Below are 26,534 nucleotides of genomic sequence, written 5' to 3'. Positions count from 1 at the left end.
TCGCGTATACAAAATATAAAAGGACACTGCGTTGGCGGAGGTATCACTTGCACTCGGGTGATTCATTGTGAGCGCTTTTCCGACGTGCTTATCCCCTCTCGACGGAAATTATCGGACTTCAAATGGGTTCAAATGGCTCTGAGCACTATGGGACTTAACAGCTATGGTCATCAGTCCCCTAGAACTTACAAGGGAACCTCCCCATCGCACCCCCCTCAGATTTAGCTATAAGTTGGCACAGTGGATAAGCCTTGAAAAACTGAACACAGATCAATCGAGAAAACGGGAAGAAGTTGTGTGAAACTATGAAAAAATAAGCAAAAAATACAAACTGACTAGCCCATGCGAAGATAAGCAACATCAAGGATAGTGTAAGCACATGAGCGCCGTGGTCCCATGGTTAGCGTGAGCCGCTATGGATCAAGGGGTCATTGGTTCAAGTCTTCCCTCTAGTCAAAGTTTTTCTTTATTTTCGCAAAGTTATGATCTGTCCGTTCGTTCATTGACGTCTCTGTTCACTGTAATAAGTTTAGTGTCTGTGTTTTGCGACCGCACCGCAAAACCATGCGATTAGTAGACGAAAGACGTCTCCAATGGGAACCGAAAACATTTGATCACAAGGTCATAGGTCAACCATCCCATAGGAAAACACGTCTGATATATTCTATACGACACTGGTGAAGGCATGTGCGTCACATGACAGGAATATGTTGTCGACCCACCTAACTTGTACACTTGGCGAATGGGTAAAAAGATTATTCTACCTTGCCCGATTTAGGTTTTCTTGTGGATGTGATGATCACTCCCAAAAAAGTGATGAAAACATAAGAGTTTGTCACATAAACTGCAACAAATGAATGCAACAGTTTCACGGTCGCACAGTTTTCCCTGTGCTCTGTCAAAACATATGTTTTTAACGTTTTCAAATTTTTCCGTGTATAGACCGTCAAATCCTGCATATGTTCAAGCAAATCTGAACATGTCCTGGAATTTTGGAGAGCGAAGTTGATTATGTGTGAGTGCCTGAACTTTGATAATTGTCTGAAAATAAAAAAATTAAACTTTTCGCTCGAGGGAGGACTTGAACCACGGACCTCTTGTTCCGCAGCTGCTCGCGCTAACCACGGCACCACGGCGCTCTTGAGCTCACATTATCCTTGATGTTGCCTATGTTCCACATGGACTACTCAGTTTGTATATTTTGCTCATTTTTTTCGTAGTTCCACACAACTTCTTCCTGTTTTCTTGATTGATCTGTGTTCAGTTTTTCAAGGCCTATCGACTGTGCCAACTTATAACTAAATCTGAGGGGGGTGCGATGGGGAGGGTCCCTTGTTAGAACTACTTAAACCTAACTAACCTAAGGACATCACACAACAGTGAGTCAAAATTATCAGACTCTGAACGTGTAATGGTAGCTGCAGCTATGCACATGGGACATTCCATTTCGGAAATCGTCAGGGAATTCAATATTCCGCGATCTACAGTGTCAAGAGTGTGCCGAGAATACCGAATTTCGGGTATTACCTCTCACCATCGACAACGCAGTGGCCGACGGCCTTCAATTAACTACTGAGAGCGATGCCATAGAGGTGTCAGTGCTGACAGACAAGCAACACTGCGTTAAATAACCGTAGAAATCAATGTGATACGTGCGACGAACGTATCCTTTTGGGTACTGCAGCAACATTTGGCATTAATGGGGGTACGACAGGACGACCGACGCGAATGTCTTTGCTAACAGTACGACATCTCCTGCAGCCGCATCCCTGGGCTCGTGACCATATCGTTTGGGCCCCAGGCGACTGGAAAACCGTGGTCTGGTGTGATTAATCCCGATTTCAGTTGGTGACAGCTGATACTACCCCACGAAGCCATGGTCCCGTGCTGCCAACGAGCACTGTGCATGCTGATGGTGGCTCCATAATAGGTGTGGGCTGTGTTTACATGGAGTGGACTGGATCCTCTGGTCCAGCTGAGCCGATCATTGACTGGAAATGGTTATTTGCGTCTACGTGGAGACCATTTACAGCCATTCATGGACCTCACGTTCTCAAACAACGATAAAACTTTTATAGATGACAACGCGCCTTGTCACTGGGCCACAGTCGTTCACGATTCGTTTGAGGAACATTCTCGACGAGTCGAGTGAATGATTTGACGACCCAGATCACCTGACATGAATACCATCGAACATTTATGGGACATAATGTAGAGGTCAGTTGTTGCACAAAATCCTGGACTTCCATAATTACGAAAGTTTGTAAAGGCAGCATGGTTCAACATTTATGCAGGCGACTTCCAACGATTTGGTCAGTCCACACCACGTCGACTTGCTGCACTATGTAACACCATAGCTCTAATACTCTACGGATTTATTTTGCTTTTGTTTCATTTAATGTTACATCATTGAGCTTCTGTAAATGTGTTTGATTGAATAGATAACACAGAATTGTATACTACTCTCTTTGTACAAATTTTGATATCATGGTTTGGTTCAATGCAAAGTAGTATATCTTTCATTTAAACTCTTTGTCCCATTTGGAGGGAACAAAACTTACTGTATATAATTGTAATTTTGTGTGAATAATTTTTTGTAGAGATGTCAATATGTGTAAATGTTTTGTTTTATTTAATGCATTTGGTTGCTGTTATGTGAATTGCTGATCCTCACTTAGGGTTCTTAGTTAGTTTGTATGTAAACGGTGTAGTGGTTCCCCTCGGGAACGGAACTGTGTAGCGCGCGCAAATTGTGGTTGGCCTAGGTGGAAAAGGTGGAACTGATAGTCAGTCGGGGACGAGCTACGAGTCGGGGACGAGCTACTAAACTGTGCACTGCCATGTAAAAGATGCATATCGTGCTGGTTCCGAGAGAGGCTTTTCCTGCCACTTTCCACTGCCTCGGATGGATGGACGAATAGCTGGAACTATTCTGGAATATGTATCTGTCGTCGCCACCAAGAAATGACAGAGTCCAGCAATTCTGTCTGCGAATCCACCTACCAACAAGCAGTTGCCACCACGTTGTGCAACCACTGTAACGTAATACTATAATGATGTACAGTGAAGGATCAGCTTACTGGATGTGTTAGTGTGCTCAAATATAAGGTAATTTATATCTGAATTTAAATACCTACCTTGATTTTTTCCTCATCATAACACCTCTCAGGTTCCTCTCCGTTTGAACTAAAGTAATTACCGAGTGTTCCCTTCTGAAAGAACATTAAAACCCAATTTTCTAATTAATGCCTCTTGAACATAGTAAAGAGAAAGTTAAAGTTAATGTGGGAAGAGAGTGAGTTAAAGTTAATGATGCTTGCTGAAAATAATTTTCCTAGTAAAACTGCTTATTAATGTCTTGTTGCCAACTTCAAATTAAAAGTTCTTAAGACTGAGGCTTATAAAGTTTTGCTTGGTAAATGATCACATTACTGCCTGTTGTAATTCGCAGAAAGTGAGTCAGTATCTAACATATATGTTAATTTTGTGTCTCACTGTAGTAAAAGTGGAAAGCTGCAGTTGTTAAACGTTATATACTCATGTTTGCTAAGTGTTTGTCTCTCTTGTGTATTAGAAGTGCATATTAATAGTATAAAAGGATCCACAGTTTGTCTGTTGTGTTAATGGTCGGTAATAAGTAACGGAAAGACTACTAATTATAAAAACCATAATTTCTTTAAGCCCTGAAAGTAATAGTGTGTTTCGGTATCTCTTATAATTTTGCAAATAGTTTCTGCTGCTCTAGCTGCTAGCTTCAATCTTAACGTAAACAAATGTATGTATCAGAGTTCACTGCACTCCCGTGTGACAAAGTATAGGTTGTGTTTATCCACTAAAATTACTAATAACTATTTTCTTGAACGAGAATGTTAATCATTCTCTTGCCTAGTTAGGCTGGCGACCGTTTTCTTTATCCATTGAACAGTGCAGATAGGCAACATTTTGTTTGTTACTGTTCGAATATTTATGTAATTCTGACTTTCATTTCCGATAAGCCATTACCGTTAGGTACAGCACGATCAACCTAGCAAAATTCCTCTCAGAGGGTAACACTGTTCTGTTGCTTTATACCATTATTACTCTAACAAAATAATTCTGTTTACAAACTGCCTCCAGTTTCGAGGTTATGGTATAGCAGTAGCAGACGGGAGTGTTATAACTACACCGCGCAAAAGCAGGTCTGCCACGAAATTAGGAGGTATCCCATGACTTAATGTCACCTCAGCGTATTTTCTCAGGAACGGGGGTGATTGCTGTAACAAACAATTTTTTTTTAATTTTGTGGTACGGTACACTACAGCATCACCAGCCTTCCGCGGTCTAACTGTGTTGGTGAGCCAGTAAACATAAACCATTGGGCGGTGACACTGCGTCACTGCAATACACTTTGGAGGTGTGGCGGTGGGACTTTGAGTCAAAAAAATGGTTCAAATGGCTCTGAGCACTATGAGACTCAACTGCTGTGGTCATCAGTCCCCTAGGACTTAGAACTACTTAAACCTAACTAACCTAAGGACATCACACACAGCCATGCCCGAGGCAGGATTCGAACCTGCGACCGTAGCAGTCGCACGGTTCCGGACTGCGCGCCTAGAACCGCGAGACCACCGCGGCCGGCGACTTTGAGTCCCATACCACCTTGCAGCGGTGACAGTACTCTTCTGTCCGGCATGAAAACGTAGTCCGACAAGGGCAGGTAGGATTGGAAAGTAGTGGACGTGGAATGGAGGGCAAGTCCTGCCAAAGGAGGCAGCCGTGGTGGTCGTGCCAGGCCCGGCGCTAGTCCTGTTCGGAAGCCGATTCCTCTAGGATGGTCAGCGGAACCGGATGGCGATGCCAGTGACGTGGTTGTGTGGTCCCAACGTGGCGTAGTCCATGTACACTGTCACGTACGGCAGCCACTTTCTCTTAGAGCTGCCGCGCATTGTTGCGTATGGTCTCCTTGAGAGGGGCGATATCTGCTTCCTCACGGAGAGTCACAATGCGCGTGAGTGGCGGGGCGTGCAGGCTCCACCTGAGAACCTTGTTCTGCAGGCGCTGCAACGTCCGCATCCTGGTGACACTAATCGTGGCCCATGCAGGGGAGCCATCGTGAGGGCAGGCAGGATAACGGCCCGGTAGATACGGAGCCAGGTAGGCAGGTTAAGATCCCTACTGCGGAAGAGGGGCACAAGGCCCTGGTCAGCTTTTGCCCCTTGTTGGCGACATACTCTGCATGACAGTGGAAGAACAGCTTGTGGTCCACCCGGACCCCGATATAGGTGGTCGTCGAGAAACTGAGTAAAGCGTAATCACATTATTATTCTGCAATTAGCCACTGGTGACCTTGTGTCCGTTACACCAAAATACGCAGAAGGTATCCCTGAACAACCTCTGCAAGTGTGTCCGCGGATTTCTGGTTCAATATGTATAGTGCAATAGTGGAGATATGGATAACTGAGCACAATTGTCAGTTGTACGCTTCATTGGCGATAAACGTGACAACTTCCGACTGGTGCTGCTCTCTTCTGAGTGAGCAGTAAACGGAGCAACTGGACAGGCCTCATTTGAGCTGTGGAATGGCTCATCTGCGACAAATAAAATTGGCCAGTTTCCTGCTACTTTCAGCAGACAGATAGTGGGAAGGTAAGCTAATAAGTACAACTGATTTGCTTTTATCTGAGTACTTTACTAAAACACGTGATTCGTTGTGTCACAGCACGCATTTACTATATACAAGTGTAAGGTGACAGAAATGATTTTCCAGTTCGATGTAGATCACTTACGTATGCAGCTACGTACATTTGTGTACTGCAAAAACACTTTCGAGTGCATTGCAGAGGATACGTCATCGGCTATTATACACAAGAATTTTTTTCCTGTTCCATGCACGTGTGAAGTGCTGGAACAATGATTTCTTAAACACCTCTGTGCGTGCTGTAATTAGCCTGATCTAGTTTTCACAGTCCCTACGGAAGAGATACATAGAAGGCTGTGGTACATTCCTCGATTCTGTTATTTTCAATGGTTCTTGAAACTTATGAGGATACTGAACGGGTATTTCAGCACGTAAATGGAGCTGATAATCTAATAATCATAGGTGGCTCGAACGTTGTAATAGTAGGGTAAGATGTTGAAGAAAGAATTACGGGTGAATATGGCCTAGGTAGTAGCAAGTCAGTGGAGAGAGGCCAGTTGAACTCTGCAATTTCTGCTAGTAACAGTGAATACACAGTTCAGATTTCATAAGAGGAGGTGGTTTACCAGGGAAAGGTGTAGAGAAATGGAAAGATTCAAGATGTAGGATGTAAGGTCCACCTGTTATGCAAAACACCGTTTTTTTACGAGTACCCAAACATGTTTCAGCACCACTGCGCCATCATCAGTGGGTTTCTGTTTTATTTATTCTGTAGTGTGAACAACTTTTTATTAAATGATTACAAAATTATTTGGATATTTCTTTCAAACAATAGTTCGTTTCTTTTTGATGATACCTTTCCACTTGGTGTGCGTGTGTGTATTATTTAATACAGGTAGCTTGTCACCTGTCATCTGTATAAACAATGCACAAGTCGTCCTGAAAAATCATGCACGCCAAAAGGTAATAACAAAAAGAAACGAACTACCGTTTGAACTAAATATCCATATAATTTAGAAATCATCTAGTAAAAATGCTCACATTACAGATTAAACAAAACGGGAACCCACTGATGATTGCACGGTGGTGATGAAACATCTTTGGGCACTGAGAAAAAACGGTCTTTCGCGTAACAGGCGGATCTCACATCCTACAATTTTAACTGCAAACGCTGTTAACACAAGGAGCTGCAAATCCAAATGATGAAGATTCAAGATGGATTACAAGATGGTCAGGAAGGTATTCCGAAAGCAGATGTGGGATTGTAAGCCCCATCCATAAACAGATATGGCCTTGGATCACAATTTCGTTATGATGACATGTATAGTGACCTTTAAGAGAATCGTCTGGGAGAATTATTGTGGAAAGAAGTGGGATGTGGAAGTACTTGTAACGTAATAACATTAACTTCGCACTCACGCAACTCCTATTGGTATTTGTTTTGTCAAATGTCCTTTTTTTAATTTATGTTATGCGATTATGGTAACGTTGTTTGTTATTTTCTTCTTTCACTCAAATTTGTAACTGCAGAATTGTCTGGAAATATATCAAAGAACATGCGATCGTAAAACATTATGTAAGCTCTTACCTCGGTTGGGATTAATATTGGTGTTTCTTCGGTATGGGGAGACGCCGATGACGTGGAATGGCGCGTCAGATCAGCACGAGCGCCAGACGCACAGTAGTAGGTTGGTAGCTGGTAGTCAACAATGTCGCACGCATACAGTGGAAGAATGAACTGTGGTCTGTGCTAAAAAGCAATTAATAGCGAGAAACCGTATGATAGCAGTGTCGAATGGACAGTGTCGTGTGCTCTGCTAAGGATGTGATTATCTGGTCCTGTAAAGCGACAAGAATATTTGACAAAATATTAGTCTGCGTTGCAATTAGAAGTCTCGACTATATATCACATACAACTGATGGCATAATAATTCGATGTGACGTAATATCCAGAGAAAAAAGATATGCAAGCACTACATCTATGCACAACATGGAAACTTATATAGCTGCACCTTCAAACCGAACACGGACCTCATTTTCGTCCATCAAACTCAAGGCTTGCTCATTGTATAAACGTATTTATGTAACCAGGTGCAGATTCGAGTTTTGATTAACTTGGCGTAATATGCGTGTATACGTAATCACAAGTTCTGTTTACTTCGTTACTTAAAGACTGAAACGCAGCCGCTCACTCGTTCCCATTATATACCAGTGGGACCGTGTAAACTCCACAGTGTGGTCTATGCAATTATTCCTGCACAATGGATTCTAGAATGAACCAATTAGGCAATGTTTCTCTTAATTTCCTTGTACCCTGCGGCCCACTCGTAAGTCTATTACGTCTGATTCATACAGGTTAATGTGTTTCCTTCCACGTTTACGGTATTTGAACACGTCTTTTCTGCACATACAGTTTCTGTGTGTGTAACCATTGGAACCGATAAACATGGTATCAACAGGACCTTTTGTATTGTTTCTGTACTTAGATAATCCTCGATCCTCCTATAACTGATTTTGCAAGGCAGACACCTATCATTCATTTGCGATGCCTCCTTCCTTTTTCATTTGTTTCGCTACCTTATGTTTTAAATTACGTATCTTCTGCTATTTGATTACCATTTCTGCTTTACAGAACGATTTGAAGCGTGCAACATTAAAGAAGCTTTCTTTTAGCGTGTTGTTAGGGCATATTTAGATGTTAAAAATAACTTTCAATTGTGCAATGTAATAATAAGCTAGCTTAAAATTCCTGAAGTAGGATTATCCATTTAAATTTAGTTATGATGTGTTCTGACGGTAAGTGCAGTATATTAAGATTTTGAAAAAAATTACTTAAAAATTTCAGGTGATTTGTGTAATGATAAGTACTGGCTTCTGTCTTAGGAGTGCACACATACTTAGCTACGTAGTATACTTGTTAGTATCACTTTCTTTCAAAGTTCATACATAATTTAAACTACAAACAGCCGTATATTAACTTGTAAAGGAAATACTGCGAATTTGTTATGTTCATACATAGTTTAAGCTACAAACAGCCGCATATTAACTTGTAAAGGAAGTACTGCGAATTTTTTATCTCAAAACTGAGTTAAAGGTGATTGTACTCTCGTGAGCACATTTTTACAAATGAAGCAACTGAATTAAACTGTATCGGTATTGGTGGAGAATAAGCAGATGGGAATTCTTCCAACCCATCTGTGGCATGAATCATCAAACCATTGTTTACTAGTATTAGTTGAAAACAGTGTTGGTCCTAATAAATAACAAATTAAGGTATTTGCTCTTTCAGTATTTGATCTGTTTATACATACTTTTAGGTTATCCAAGTCTGCACAACGCGATCGAAATCCTTAAATAGATTTATTTGTTCTCTATTTTCTATGTAGATCAGGTTGAAGATGCCTAAATAAGGTGAAATGCGTAGTTGATAAATAAAAAAAAATGGCAACCAAGACTGGTTTCCACTAATACCAGGTAGGAATTGATGTGATTCAATGCGTCATTGTGTCTTCGGATACTACTGCCTAAAATGTTAACTTAAGTCACAGTTTTGATACATTGAAACTGCTTCAGTGAGTAGCAGATTAGTTACTGTTTTAAGACTGAAGTAGAAGACAAGTATTTATTTCATAACTAAAGAAATTCATAGTAACAAATTTATAAGGCGACTGTTTATGCACACAAATGAAAGTAATCAGTCCAATCAGTCGCACATTACTAAATGTATAGGTAGTCCTCAATAGCATTTGTCATTGCAAAGTGCAATTAGTTCAAGAATAGTTAAAGGCGAGACAGACTTGTCTTTGCTGTGATAGGACGACGTTAGACGAAGAGAGCTAGTTTCAATCGGCCCCTAGTAACAATATTATGTCGTACAATTCTGAATATTTTAAATATTTGCTAGACAGAGTTGGGAGAGTTAAAGCACGGCTGATAGATACTGGCAAATGATGAGGTGTGTTTGAAGTTCTCTGGGGCTATAGATAGTGCTATAATGAAATCCACAGTAGGCATTTCAGTTGAAGAAGAACGGACACATCTAGAAAAGGAAAGCACTAACGTTGCCAGACAACTAAAGAAACGAGGTACAGAGTAGATATCACTTAGGTAAGAAATGCATAGGAAGTGCTTGTATGCTAAAGCGAAATGGCTGCAGAAAAATGCGAAGAAATCGAAAGACAAAGGATCGTTGGAAGGAGAGATTCTGCACGTACGTAGAAATGTCAAAAGAGCATTTGATGAAATTAAAAGGAAGAACTTCAATATTAGGAGTGCAATGACCAGGGCATTCTTAAAAGCAGAGGAGAGAGACAAAGAGAGCAGATAGGTGGAAAAAGTATGCTTGAATGTCTCTACAAGGGACAATGGTGAGTGTGGAAAGTTGAGGGGGAGGGGGGGGGGGGAACTTATCGGATGACATGATGGAAGGAGAAACTGGTGTAGACGAGAAAGATATAGTGGCTCCAGTGTCAAAGAGACAGTCTGACAGACCTTTGATAGACTTGCGATTATAATAGGCAGAAGGAATAGAAAATATTCCTTGCAAATTCCTAAAGTCATTGGAAGGAGTGCCAATCAAACGATTATCCAAGTTGTTTAGTAGAATCTAGAAATCTGAAGATAAATCACCAATATTGAAAAAAATATCATCCACATATTCCCAAAGATAGAATAGGCAGATAAGACTGAAAACTTATTTGTAAGCAAAGAATTAATAAACTAATAAAACACGAAGATACAGAGAATGTAAGAACAAATAACGCATTACAGAGAAAAGTTCTCAACTACTACGAGGAAATCCTGTACAGAAAAGAAGGCGGGTCAGCTTGGATTTGAATACTTAGTGTTCTTCACTCAATTTAGTCAGTTCTGCTAGAAGTCTACTGAAATTAATCCTGCTCAACAGTGTACACCTTTCTGTACAATACTTAAGCAATTTTTATCGTTGAATAAATATTGCAGGTTCTTCATGATGAATAACAAATCCCATGATGGAATATATGTACAGTGACGGCAGCGTTAGAATTCCGAGATACCGAACAACGGCCTACAGAAAATTCGAGAAGAGACATCACAGATCACTGTAATTGCCTGTTTATGGGTCAAGAATAGCGGCCCAACAAAGTTCGAGAAATGGCATCACAGTTCGCTGTTACTGCTTGTTTCGGGGTTAAGAATGTTTTTCATAAGCGCACAGTGTTGCCTCAGAATACAACAACATACAAGATAACAGAGCAAAAGGAAAGAAAGGGAACAATGTAGGTGGAGTGGAGACTTCTTGTTGTGAGGCTAGCAGCGTTCAGTTTCTGCAAAAGATCTTGAAAGTGAAAGTGCCAGGAAAGTCTGCCATACTTTTTGTGCAAATAGTTTAAAACGGTAGACTTTACGGACTGTTTGACCTCCTCCAGACAATTAAATTTACAGTACTATGATTAACAAATGCCCCAGCTTTTATCTTGAACAGACCGGTAGAAGCTTCAGAGTAAGATATCGAGAACACATGAATGCAAATAGACTAAAATATGCAAATAAATATGCAAAGCCTCTAACATGAATCAATATGGAATCCCCGTTTCTCACATTAATGACTTATTAAAGATATTACACACCACTAAAAAAAAAGCAAGGAAAAGGGCTTCTTAGAGGAACCAAGTTCACTCACTCACTTCATTCCAGTACTATGTAACTGTGCACCTGGAGCTAGCCAATGAACAATTCCTAAGTAATTTCATTGGGATGTTCACAGAAATCAACCACAAACTGGCTCCATAACTCAGAGTAAAAAAATGTGTAAGATATCAGAATGAAATTCCGTAAGTATAAACTACTATGAAGGACAAATGTGTTGCTCTCGTCACATCCTCCAACTTCTTAATTTTATATTTCCTGCAACTAAATTAGAAACTGTAACGATAACCAAACGTCTGTGTATTTAACTATGTGTGCATATATGTCTGATTTATAGTATGTGTTTCATCCAAATTTCCACAGACAGTTAGAATAATAAAAAAGAGTGGTATCATACTGAAAACAATTTGGCAAAAGTCTTTTATTTTTAATAAGTTAACTCTTAGAGGGCCCGAATATTTCTGGTAGTAACACCTTGCAGTTTGCACATCCCATTCTATGTCAATAAAAATTTAAATAAAATCTCTGTATCTTTGCTCAGTGATAATCTTTGCATTGTAAACAAAAACATCACGTGTTTACACGATTATGATGCTCAGCACTGGTATTAAGAATATTATGAAGTGTCCCACTGTAGTTTATTTACAATATGTGTACTGTTTGCAACTCAACTATATATATATATATATATATATATATATATATATATATATATATATATATATATATATCGACCTGGAAAACCACATGGACTACAAAACAGATCAACATCTATTGATACATATATAACTAAATAGGACTATTTCGGATTGTATCTAAATAAATGCAATCAGTTTACCGAGTCTTTATTAATGAAACAACTTATAAAGTGAAACAAAATAGTCGAACATACTTGTGTGGTGTAGAAGCAATAACATGCTGTTGAACGAAACATGAACGTATTAGCCGTCTTAAGATGGACATGATAGACCGAAACCGGTTATGGCACTAAAACAAAACGCTTAAAAAGTATTTGTGGGTGGTTGCATGATTCAACATTCATCATCGGCACAGATCACAAAATCCAAGAAATATAAGAAAACAACAAAATTTTGCTTTTACAAAAATTCTGTGGCAAGAAGTGAATGCTTTGCGTTTTTTTACAATCCAGTGTTAATCTATTCTCTGAAAGACTCTACTGACTATCGTATTAGCTAAATCATGTATATTGCATTCCATGTCTTTCACAAAGCACTTGTGTAGTAAGCGAAGAGCATAACTTTTGTGTGACCTGTCATGTTTAGTGGAAAATCATTGATAAATACCAAGAAAAGCAATGGATGCAGAACAGAAACTTGAGACACAGTTTTGCAACTATACATTGTCCCAGGCAATTTCGGACCTCTTCCCCCGTTTGTAGAAACTGGAGGACAACCTTTTGCTTCCTGCTTTCCACATATAAAATAAACCACTGTTGAGCTTTTCCTCGAATCTCTTAATGTTCCCAGTTACATAAAACTTTTCTGTGGCCCACACAGTAAAGGTTATTGTTATTATTGAACATTTTACATAAATCTGGTGGACCACCAAGAGTTTCATTCCCACACAATATAGCTGTAATATGAGGAGCAGCCACTTTCTGGCCTATACCTCTTTTACAACTGACTATAAAGTTTTTATTTGGTTCTGAGAGCTTTCTAGACTCTTGGTGTAATTCATTGTTTTATCCCTATTATCTGCAGTAAAATTCTTTTACTGGGCTCCGACTACCCTTCATATCATGATACAGCTCCCGTTTCCTTGTAGGTGATATTCTGAGGTCACATGCCATTAATGCGAGAGGTGTTAATCCGGCCGGCAGTTTGAATCGCCGTGTTTATGGAGTGCGGGGCCATTTCTGTGCCGTTGTTCTCACGCGGCCGTGTTCCTCCATGTTACCTCGTGAGCACATCGGAGTGAGGAGGGTCACTCGGCCGCCGTGGCAGTCTCTGTTTGCAGGAATGCGAAAAACTAACCGGTTAAAACGAATACCGGTATTTTCGTTCAGAATAACCGGTACTTTTCGGTGTTTGTTTGGTCTCGATTGTAACAGGTCTCTATAATTTTTTGCTAATATCCGGTTAAAAAAAAAAAAACAGAAAAACCAAGTAGCCGTAGCAGCAGTGCTCTAATTTTTGGTTTTTAAATAAACCTTTTGTTTCAAGAAAAGAGTAAATTTCGTCGTAAAATTTCCAGTGCTTTGCAATTTCACATTATTATAGAAAATGCGAAAGGATCAGAACTATCTTTATTACAATGCAGACAAAAATGAGCAACAGACAAATGGCATAAGAACTTGTAACGACAACTGTACATATAATAATTTTTTCTTCTGATTTTCGATAAATTAGTGTAAGCAATGTTTTGATTTCATTTCTTTGTCTTTTCATGTCATTATGTTAAAGAAACTGTAAGCAACTTTCGATGTGAATATTAATATTTATGTCAAATTTCAAGCAACGTTATAACAGAATTGAAGTGTAACCCATGTTGAATCTATTGTAACATGTTTAAAATTGTAATTGTGCGCCTGGTCCATACGTAGGCAATGTATTAGGATATGTGGAATGTAAAACCTTTGGTGAATGCCCTGTCTGTATGGGAGCGGTAAAAGGTGGATGGCAGGCGAGCGCGGGAAAATGTACACGGGCGCTGCACGGCATAACGGGCTCAGCAGTAGTAGTCGGAGTTGGGCATCGGTCTGAGTAACACGCTCTGGATCGAGGAGGCTCTCCTGGAAAACGTGATTTCATTGAGCCTCGGATGTGCCGTTTCCGACGACTATACAGCATGGCTATATTCCATAGGCACTAAATGGAAAAGGATTGCGACGCTAAGAAGAAGCAAAGTGCCGATACATCAAGAGCCATAGCTGTGATTGTATGTGTGCTGTGCGCCTCGCCATCTCGCCGCTCGCCAACCGAGGCATCGACACGAACAGGTTGAAACATTTTAGTACTTTATTCGTGTGGACCAGTGTTACTTTTGTTCCTGACTGTTCAATAACAACTTAACTTTTACCAGAATGGTCCTATCATTTAATTATCCTCATCACTAACCTAGACAGGGTTCTTTCCGAGTGTCCCGAAATGAAGATTTAAAGTTTATGTTAATAAGAATTACCTGCAGACCTATCTATGCTAGAATGATGTTTAAGGAACTTTATTGTTAATGAATATACAACTAAAGAACATAGGTCTGACAAAGTTGGAAGATAATGTTGAAATTGGTTTAGTAATGAAGTATAATTAATTTGAGACAAAAATAATGGTAGTTAAATAAGCACGAAATAAGACAAAAAGAGTAGTAATTCATATATTGGAAACCTTGAGTGCTTAATGAGTTCAATAGTCAAAGAATTTCAATACAGCGACAATTACAGTTTCAAGGTCACCACCCCCCTTTTCTTTTCTATTCATTTAAATTCTGAAGTGTACTGAACTGATTTGACCAGCAAAGTAAAAGTAAATATAAAACCTAAATTTATCAGTGTTTTACCCTTCTTAAAATTGACATTGTATGTGTGTTTCAAAAGTGATATTTCTAGGGTAACCTATGCCCGATTTCAGTCGAATCAATAGACAAAACGCAGTTTGTAGTAATCATTATAGTGTAATGTTGTGTATTTGTAGCTTGTCCAAATTAGTACAGAAAGGGAAAATATTAGTTCAGTAGATTTTTCTGGTTCTAAAATTTACCATATAATGCATTCTTACTACATGTTGTTATGCTTGTACGTACATCCACTTGTACAAGGAAAAAACTCACTTAATGCCTTATTAGGCTGGCGACCGTTTTATTAACAAAATGGTAGCATCTGCTGCGTTGTTTCTTGTCCGTCCTAACGTGTAGTTGCACTTTAGACTTGCTTGACGTATCATTGTTGTTACTGAGTGGGTGTAAGTCTGATTTTGCCTCCATTCAGGTACACGCGGTCAACATATTTACTAAAATCCTTTCTTATAAGGTGAAGCCCGTCAACTTACCATAGTACAGCCTTTAAAGAGTTAACGTACGCCCGAGCGTAGACGTTACAAGCTGGTACAGCACTGTTGAGGCAATGTAGCTGTCGACATGTGGTGGTGTCTGTTAAATGGCACGTGTGTAGATTCAGTGTGCCAGATTTTCCCTAGCTGGTCTATAACATGTGGCGGTTCTCACTGTCGTGGCTGGACATTAGTTGGTTACAGAATGGCGCCATTCCTAGTCTGGAAGTGTTTTACGAAGCACGTTGTCAATGAAATACAATGCTCCATTTGCTTAAAATGATTTAAAATGGGGTACAAATAACTTGCGACTACAGAACAGGGGAAAATTTAAAACCTAACAAATCAGCCATAGTTCAAAATGGAATTAGAAAGCAGCTAATTTGCTGCCTTAGTCTACAAAAGATGCCTTTATTTGCTTGTCGTGTTGAAAATGGACAAATTAACACGAGAAATAGAGTTCTTCATCTACAGTTTTCACTCTTTAGCACCGACTATTCGTAATGCCCGAATAGTGGTACGATTTCGATTACAGCATGATTTTTGAGCAGAGTTTCGAAAAATTCGAATCGGTAGGGGAATACTGTTAAATTTTCTAGTATTAAAACTCTTACCAGTTTTCGAGAAAAGTGGTGAACGATGGACATACTGTATTCCTTTATTTGCAAGTTTAATATTGTGACTCTATATATATCTTGAAATTGAGGGAGTCAAAAATTTTCGATCTTTGTTCGACTTCTACTTTTATTCGAGGAAATAGTAGAAATAAAATATCCGAAAATCGGGTACTTGAGAAACCAGTTATTTTGAGCGGTTTTAAGACTCCATTTAAAATGGCGTTTGAAAAAACCGGTGTAACCGAAAACCGGTTGTTTCGGCGATAACCGCCATCCCTGTCTGTTCGTCGCATGATGTGACAGGGCGTGCAGTTCATACACGACAGGGACAGTTTTGTCGTAGTGAGTGCGAAAGCCGGCCTCCTTGGACTTTTACGCTTTCCAGTTCGGATGTAGCACAGACTGCTGGATTCCTGCGTTTATGGAACACGGTGGAAAATTGGGTCTTGCAGTCACTTCGTTGATGAACAGAGGTAACAGCGAAATTGAATCATTGATGTTGTTTTAGACTGCCTGTCTTTTACCTCGATTTACCATTGTAGGTTGCTACGGTCCTTATTACATAATTCAAATTAGGATCCGGGTCCACGCTTTGGTTGCGTGGTTTATACTCGCTCAGGTTCAGGCACCATGCCTGCAGCTAAATTTGTGGATATCGTGCTGAGGATGTTTCAGCACTGAGCAATTCCTTTAGGCAGTTGCTCTGGCCAGTTGCTTATTTAACTGTTAATTAAGTTGGTTGCTCTGTGGGCCAGTACATTCCTGCTACAAGTTGGCATAGTATTGTTGTGAACAATGGGGTTCCTAGTGATGTTACAACTGTGATAATTGGTGTTCCGCATAAACCTCTGCTTTACTCAGGCAACGGTATAATTACGCACTTAAGTGACTGTAGTTAAGTGTGTAGAGCTCGCCGATCACGGGCCCGCAGATAAGGTTGTGTATTATTTATTTCTGCGCGACGTCATTACTACGAAGCATTTAAGCACGCAAAGTTGCCTGAGCACTACTATTTCCCCTTACGCTGGAACTATTTTGCTAGCCTGGCTACGAAGCAGTCGCTTCTAGGTTGCTCCTGTGTTAGTGTCTTTGTCTCAGTCCGCCCTCGAGGGGCTGCTGATGCGACTTGCTCGTGGTGCTCCGTTTGATGAACGCCAACTGATTTAACCTATCGTGTCCATGTTTGGAGAGTGAAGTCAATACTGCTTGATTCTGACTGAAATTTATTAAGACAACTGTAAGCAGAACATTGTGTTGATCATTACTGTGTAGAGCCTACCTTGTGGATGTTCCCGAACGTTGGTTTGTGTCCTCAGTAATGGCTATTGCGAACGGCGTTAGTGGCCATGCTCACGGTTGCTGATTTGGTTACACTTAACAAAATGCGCCAGCCTTCTAGTTCCTTAGTGTTAGCTACTAGCAGCGTGGTCTCACTCAAATACGTTGAGTGAGCTCTGTGGTTCTAGGCAAAGGTTAATTATCGGTGTAAGACCTGGATGGTGAATATGTCTAGACCATAACTACTAACTGAGTGATTATAAATTACAAGTCAGGTTACTGCCCACTGAAGCATCGACGCGCAAGTCGCCAAAGTGGCGTCAAATCGAAAGACTTGAACCAGGCGAGCGGTCTACCCGACGGGAGGCCGGTGTCACACGACCCACTAAAGTTATTATTAATACCAAAGCTAATGATAAAAACATAGAACTAGTACTAAGTTATTCGTAAGGCACGCTACCCGATATAAGCAGTGCTTTTTCGTTACGGCTGCGTATACTAGCGGCTCAGGCACATGTGTGTTACGTCGTGGTGGTGTTTTGTACGTGCCTTTATACCCAATGACGATCAGCATTATACACTCATGCTAATAAATTAAGGATAATTGTTGAATGTGGTGCCACACAACGTGGCACTACACAATCCTGGCGCTAATAGCATAGGCACATAGGGAACACACACGACACAGATCTGTAAGTCCACGGTATTGGTGATAAGTTGAGAAAACCGTCCCAAAACACACGTGCTACAAAATGCCACTGTTTCCTGCGCATGTACCCCGACATCAGTATGGGATATGATCACCATGCACACGTACACAGGCCGCACAACGGATTGGAATATCTGGATCAGGTGGTCGAGCAGCAGTTGGGGTATAGCCCCATTCTTGCACCAGTGCCTGTCAGAGTTCCTGAAGTGTCCTAAGGGTTTGAAGACGTGCAGCTATAAGTCGACCAGAGCATCCCAGACGTGCTCGATGGGGTTTAGGTCTGGAGAACAGGCAGGTCACTGCATTCGCCTGATATCTTCTCTTTCAAGGTACTCCTCCACGATGGCAGCTCGGTGGGGCCGTGCGTTATCATCCATCAGGAGGAAGGTTGGACCCACTGCACCTCTGAAAAGGCACTCATACTAGTGCAAAATGACGTCCCGATACACCTGACCTGTTACAGTTCCTCTGTCGAAGACATGCAGGGGTGTACGTGCACCAATCATAATCCCACCCCACACCACCAAACCACGGCCCCCATACAGGTCCCTTTCAAGGACATTAAGGGGTTAGTATCTGGTTCCTGGTTCACGCCAGATCAAAACCCGGCGAGAATCACTGTTCAGACTATACCTGGACTCGTCCATGAACATAACCTGGGACCACTGTTCCAATGACCATGTACTGTGTTCTTGACAGCAGGATTTATGGGCTCTCCTGTGGCCAGGGGTCAGTGGAATGCACCTTGCAGGTCTCCAGGCGAATAAGCCATGTCTGTTCAGACATCTGTGGACTGTGTGTCTGGAGACAACTGTTCCAGTGACTGCAGTTATGTCCCAAGCAAGGCTACCTGCAGTACACCATGGCCATCTGCGGGCATTGATGGTGAGATATAGGTCTTCTTGTGGTGTTGTACACTGTGAACGTCCCGTACCATAGCGCCTGGACACGGTTCCTGTCTGGAGGAATCGTTGCCATAATCTTGAGATCACACTTTCTGTCTGACCAGTCTCGAGTCGCCCTAGTATTCTACCCCTCACAACGTCATCAGTATGTGTTCTTTGAGCCATTTTCAACCCTCAGTCACCATTAGCACGTCTGAAAACGTCTGCACACTTTCACGCTGCACCGTACTCTGACATGCACCATACTCTGCTATGTGGACAGCTGCCAGTGCCACCGTGCGACGACCACAGGTCAAATGCACCACATGACTATACCCTGAGGTGATTTAAACCCACAAACCACCCACCAGAGCGTTGTTTTACAATGTATCAGCTTTATCCTTAATTTATGAGGATGAGTGTATATAGCTTTTAAGTTGTGATCTACTACCACTTCAATCTGCGTGCCAAGTTTCACGCCCTATCAAATTTAAAGTGATTAAAATCGTTTGGAGACCTTGTTATTAGATGCTTTCAAGTCATAATGTTTCTTTCAGAATTATCGAAACATTTTTAGATTAGGAGTTCATTCTAAAGTAATACATTTTTTTAAGACCAAAAAAGTCAATCAGTTTAGAAATCTGAAGTTTCATAATTGTAGTAGTGAATTGTTTTAAAACGAAGAGATTATTGTTTCCAAATAATCGAGAGTTTAAGTGTCACAACGTCTTTGGTAGATGACTAGCTTGCCTCCTGCCATCTATGGCAGGCGCCAGAAAAAGCAGTGTGATTGACACTAACAGTTAAGAGCCTGTGACTTACACAGACCTCTATTACAGAACACACTGCTGGTCCTTGTCGCTAGAGTCTGTTATACCTGATTTCATATGGAGCAGTTATGCCCTCGCTTCTAGAAAGAGGATGGGCCAGAATCTCTGACATACATTCTACTGCTCTTACGAATATGAACAAGAAAGTTCATTTCAAACGTATCAGTCAAATAAATCTAACCTTCCTCTCCTTAACCATATACTTTCCAGTAGTGGGACAAAGAGAGAGTAAGCATATTTAGTTAGTGCAGGTTGCCTACATCAGGGGCAGGTATGCACTCAGGAGCAAACCTATTGTTCTGCTTTGATTGACAGGTCATTAACCTATTGTTCTCCTTTGATTGACAGCATTTAGCAGAACAACAGGTTAAGGACCTGTCAATCAAAGCAGAACAATGGGTTTGCTCCTGAGTTCATACCTGCCCCTGATGTAGGCAACCTGCACTAACAAAATGTGCTCGCTCTTTCTCCCACTCATGATTACATTATTCAAAAATAAAAGAGAGAACCCAGAATATTGCACATACAGGGCAGTACAGGTGCATTATAGCAGCACCTCAATGTGGCGACCACCCAAATTGTTACACACATTGTACCTAGGACCCAGAAAGCATGTTCTGGTACGCGCTCTCCATCCCTCCTCGTGTCTCTTCAATTTCTATTGCTGCGGCCATAACTTGTCACAGCAGATCTTCCTCTCCCTTCAGGAGGCAGATGTTAAGGGAGATTAGGTGACTGTTATAATACACGTCATCCTGTCTACCCTACTGCACATCTGGACAACTCTAGGACTTTCTCTTTCCCTCAGCAGACATGGACGCGTTATACATCTGAAATGAAACCGTCGTGGAACAGAAACATTACACTTCCAGACATGGGTTCCTTTTCAAAATGTTATGTACTCAATTCCCTCTAAAAACCCCAGAAGTTTATAACGGGAGTTTCTGGACTCCATGTGTTTGTCCTTTGAGTTGACTGTATTGTATGTAGACTCCTTGCCAAGCTTCCCCTTCTGCGTTGTAAGTGGTCTGATATCTCTAGATCCGTGATATACTATTTCGGGATATGACTCTACCTTGAGTCTTTTCAGTATTACTATCTGTGGCACACAGTCCGACAGTCAACTACTGATTTATCACGCATTGCACCAGTCAACGAGAGATAAATCTATAAAGTCTTTTTCTACGATCGTGCTGCTGTTTTCTAATGCTGTAGGTGGAAAGGATACTACCATACAATTAGCTTAACAACACACACATGCAGTCTGGTAACAAGAATAGTTTTCTGAAGAAGGGAATGAAAACCTAGAAGTTAATACATCTATGAACTTCCGGATTTCCTTTTCCAGCCTTTTCCATTCGAGCAATTTGACTTTAGGAGAGACAAAGGCACCAGAGAGCCGACATTGCTCTCGATAATGGATACATGACTTAAGAAAAATCAAGATACCACAGGATTTATCGACAAAGAAAATGCGTTCGACGATGTACAATGGCGAAACATGATCCAAATTCTCGGAAAAGTAGGTGTAAGCTATAGGGAAACGCGGGAATTATATAGTATATTCAGGGGAGAACAAGAAAAATGGAGGAAAAGGAACTATGCACTCAAATAAAAAGGGAAAATCACATAGCAAATCAGGGGACGAGGTTCTCTGCAGAATCGGCGAGGAGAAGGTCATGTGGAAAATATTACCAAGAAGAAGGGTCAGGATGATAAAACATGTGGCGTGGCGTAAAGGCATGACTAACAAACACTTGAGGGTCCTGTAAAGCGCAATGTTGTTGGGGAAGACAACGATTGGATTATATCCAACAAACAATTGAGAATGGATGAATAGTCTACAGTAAATTGAAGAGGTTAACACAGGAGAGTTATTAGCGATGGGCTGCACTAAACCAGTGAGAGAAATAACGAGAGTAAAATAACCGACAGTAATGAGTACATTTCGGATAAACGTTAGGCACCGATGCTGATATCCGTGGATGTAAATGTGAATATCGGCAACATTAATTAATTTGTGCTTAATTGATAAAGGATCGTATCGATGTTACGATTGGCATTTATTTACATTAGGTACAGAAAAATAGCCTTCGGTATGAATTCAGTGAATTTATCGACGTTTCTCTTACTCGTATATATATGTCCACGCACGCAACGCAAACCATTGAGATGTGTAGACCGTTAAAATTATTTAACACTGTGGTGAATTAACGTAAATTTTATAAAAGTACTACGTGACTAATATTTAACAGTATATAAGGCGAGATGTCATTTGGTAACTTGTCTTAATTTTACTTCCCAGTATTATAGAAATATTCCAAGAAAACCTACTTTAGCAGACGAAAATTCCGGCCAAGTGCAAGCCTATTGTAGGATCTTCGGAGTATTGAATGGATTATTATAGTTTTTCTCTTTTTTCCTGGCCTTCATCCAGTATCTTCACTGGATCAGCATATTAATGACAACGTTAGTGTGTAGAGGGTAGCCTGATCTTTTTACTGTCGTCCCTTGCCGTCCCCCCTCCCCCCGCGCCGACCATTCTCCGCGAGACAGAACTTCTGCACCCCAAATGCCTGCTCATAGTGATATCCCATGAGAAAATGTGCGACCGTTGACAAAATCGTGGAAATGAAGGCGGGACGTGGGTAGCAGACCGGTGTTCACCTAGTCGGATGTGGGTGACCACCCCAAAACCGACTCCAGGCTAGCTAGTACTCCAGGCTTCGGTGTTAATCCTCCCAGTGGGCTCGATCCGGGACCGGCGTGCCTCCCCATATCCTGGAAGAGGTGTGCTGAAGTGCCAGACGGCTGGTCCCGGCGGAAGTTCGAGTCCTCCCTCGGGCATGGGTGTTTGTGTTTGTCCTTAGGATAATTTAGGTTAAGTAGTGTGTAAGCTTAGGGACTGATGACCTTAGCAGTTAAGCCCCACAACATTTCACACACATTTGAAAATTTTTTTGAAGTGCCAATCTATCAGAGCGGGTCACTGGATGAATTAAGGCGGTTCAAAAAATTTTAAAATCCCTGTATACTGATAAAAGACTGGAAATGTGGTTGCAGGGGCGCACGATGTGAATGCGGATAGCATTTCACTTACGTATGCAGACATCTAATGAGGCGCTGTCAAAGTAACACTAGGTATAATTGTAGTTTCACTCACCAAAACACTGGCGGAATGTTGTTATCCCCTGTCGTCGACCAGACTACTCTGATCCGAAGAAGTGAAAAAGTGAAATTTATCGCTGAAAATTATGTGACGACACTAATCAGCTCTGTATGTTTCCTAGCTACTACTCCCCCACCAACGTAATATTGACATTAACAGCGGGTTACTTGCGAGTTGTCGGTTCAGTAGCTCTGTTTCAATAGTCTGTACAGCGCAAAATATTTTCCTTCTTCGTACGGTATTTATCTTCAGTGGTCAACCCTGACTTGGGTCTCCAGTAGTACGCCACTCCACTATTCTGTCGGCATTCCTTTTGATTTCCGCACACTTAGGAACCTCCTGTCTGACTCAAATTGTGCTGTCTGTATGATTTGGTCGTCAGCGGCAATTCTTTCTCTGAATAGCTCATTTTGCCATAGCTCCAATGTTGTTATTGTTTTAAAATGTGTCCTACGAATTTGTTTCTTCTTGTTCGAATGTATATCCAAAGATACCACGTTTCCAACAATTTGATCAGTGCCTTACACTATACTACTGAAACTATTATCTTCGCTTTTCAATCTCCCCAAATGATCTTCAGCATCCTTCGGTACCACCATATCTGAAACTATTATTTTCCCTTTTCAATCTCCCCAAATGATCTTCAGCATCCTTCGGTACCACCATATCTCCAGAGCTTCTAGCAGACTTCTCTCTTCTTTTCCTATTGTCCGAGTTTCACACCCATACTTGTAGGTCCATACTCTAAACACATGTGGTCTGTTTCCTTACTTCTAGACTTACGTTCTTACTGGTGAATAAGGTCTTTTTTTCCCGAAGTTAAACTCAGTATTGCAGTTTTGGTCTGAGGTATACTGCTCACAATTTAGTTTCGCTTTCGCATATTATGCTGTTTTCCGTATGGGTAAATTCCCCTGTCACTCCTAACTCTTCCAATTCTCATTGTCTGAGACAAGATTATTCTCCAGCATTGCATAGCATCGCTTTAATTTTTCTCTTGTTTATTCTCACACCAAACTATTGAAAGCATTGTCTCAGGTGGGTCAAATTATATTAATTGCACACACATTCGCTGTCGTTATATTCCCGTTGCTCCACAAAGCTCTATTTGCATCCTTTGGTTATCCGGAAAATTTTGCTCGATTCGACATTCCTTGCCCTTGTCCAACCTTATTATCACGCTTCTGCAACCTGCAGACTTAAGGAAATAATTACATGGTGAGAACACTAATATGTAAATGCACAGGTTTTCACAATCAATGCGAGTGTGAATAAAATCATTCTCTTTGTTAGTCGTTCTGAAGAGAACCGCTGCAAAGACCAGCGAAACATAGATGGGCCTGTTCGTATTGCGTATCGCGCAGCGCGCTATCATGCGACACAGGATAGTGGATCAGACCAGGATGGAGCCCCCGCAACGGAATATTGACCATGGCTGGTGCACCGGCCACTCTGTGAGGATTTTAGATGGTTTCCCACGCTCGTTTAGGCAAAATGCTCTGCTTAACCCCACTGTCCTCCTCACAAGGGAACCTCCCCATCGCACCCCCCTCAGATTTAGTTGTAAGTTGGTGCAGTGGATAGGCCTTGAAAAACTGAACACAGATCAATCGAGAAAACGGGATGAAGTTGTGTGAAACTATGAAAAAAATAAGCAAAATATACAAACCGAGTAGTCGATGCGCAAGATAGGCAACATCAAGGAGAGCCCGGGCTCAGGAGCACCGTGGTCCCGTGGTTAGCATGAGCAGCTGCGGAATGAGAGGCCCTTGGTTCAAGTCTTCTCTCGTGTGAAAAGTTTACTTTTTTTATTTTCGCAAAGTTATGATCTGTCCGTTCGTTCAGTGACGTCTCTGTTCACTATAATAAATTTAGTGTCTCTGTTTTGCGACCGCACCGCAAAACCGTGCGATTAGTAGACGAAAGACGTCTCCAATGGGAACCGAAAACATTTGATCACAAGGTCATAGGTCAACCATCCCAGAGGAAAACACGTCTGATATATTCTATACGACACTGGTGAAGGCATGTGCGTCACTTGACAGGAATATGTTGTCGACCCACCTAACTTGTACACTTGGCGAATGGGTAAAAAGATTCTTCTACCTTGCCCGATCTAGGTATTCTTGTGATGTGATAATCACTCCCAAAAAGCGATGAAAACATAAGAGTTTGTCAGATAATAATCGTCTGAAAATAAAAAATTAAAATTTTCGCTCGAGGGAGGACTTGAACCAAGCACCGCCACTTCCACACTTGCTCATGCAAACCACGAGACCACGGCGCTCCGCAGCTCAGTCTGTCATTCATGTTGCATATCATGCGTATCGACTACTCAGTTTGTATATTTTCTTACTTTTTTCATAGTTCCACACAACTTCTTCCTGTTTCCTCGATTGATCTGTGTTCAGTTTTTCAAGGCCTATCCACTGTGCCAACTTATAAATAAATCTGAGGGGGGTGCGATGGGGAGGTTCCCTTGTCAGAAATTGCGATACGCAACCAGCGAAAATACAATCACACACGGAACATAAACAGTTTACAGACGGCTTGCACACACGACTTTCGTCCCTAATATAAGTCATGAGTGTGGCAGTAGGAAGGGCAGCTGATTATATAATTAAATAAAATAAATTTGACAGACTTGGAACACAGGACTGCCCGCTCTAGAGAGGTAAACACTAACGAAAAGAATAAGTGTTCCATAATGATGAAGCGTAAAATGCAAAAGAATTTCATCAAAAATCACTAATGTGCTCCGGTGGCCGTGATAGCCATCACATGGGGGTTCAGCTCTAATGAAATACATATTTACTTGAAGATATGTACGGGGAGTACTTTTGCTTCTTATTACTGCTCTCGCTAGCGTACCAAACATCGACTCAGGAGAGATTTCTGAAGACCGAAAATCTCCACTGCAGGAATTAACATGGATTCCGAAAAGAACGGTGGTGTAAAATCCAGTTAGCTCTGTTTGTGCACGAGACCAAGAAAAGAGTAGATACAGGTGCCCAGGTAGACGCTGTGTTCGTCGACTTCCGGAAGGCATGCGATACAGTTCCGCTCTGCCGCCTAATGATTTCCACGGGATTAGAGGAAGTTGCAGAGGGCAAAGACTGTTGAGGAAGACAATGCCCACGTTGCAAGTGCTACTCGGAGATGAAGAGGTTGGCACAGGAGAGGACTTCGTGGCGGGGCGAATCAAACCACTCAGAAGACTGATGACAGAGAAAGTAATCTCCGAGCTTAACTGCTCCACAATGCCCTAGGACTAATGGGAAGAGTGTAGAAAAGGGGAAATGATGGTAACTGATTCACGTCAGTGGGGATAAGTCTGCTGACACATCTGTGTCATAAGCCAAATAACTACATCACTGATTGTGACGGTGTTACGTCCATCGTATATACACTACTGGCCATTAAAATTGCTACACTACGAAGATGACGTGCTACAGACGCGGAATGTAACCGACAGGAAGAAGATGCTGTGACATGCAAATGATAAGCTTTTCAAAGCATTCACACGAGGTTGGCGCCGTTGGGGATACCTACAACGTGCTCGAGGAAAGTTTCCAACCGATTTCACATACACAAACAGCAGTTGACCGGCGTTGCATGGTGAAACGTTGTTGTGATGCTTCGTGTAAGGAGGACAAATGCGTACCACCACGTTTCCGACTTTGATAAAGGTCGGATTGTAGCCTATCGCGATTGCGGTTTATCGTATCGCGACATTGCTGCTCGCATTGTTCGAGATCCAATAACTGTTAGCAGAATATGGAATTGGGGGTTCAGGAG

This window comes from Schistocerca piceifrons, chromosome 1, assembly GCF_021461385.2.
Source record: "Schistocerca piceifrons isolate TAMUIC-IGC-003096 chromosome 1, iqSchPice1.1, whole genome shotgun sequence".
Lineage (NCBI taxonomy): Eukaryota > Metazoa > Arthropoda > Insecta > Orthoptera > Acrididae > Schistocerca > Schistocerca piceifrons.
The sequence above is the reverse complement of the archived record's forward strand: the minus strand, read 5'-3'. Positions refer to the sequence as shown.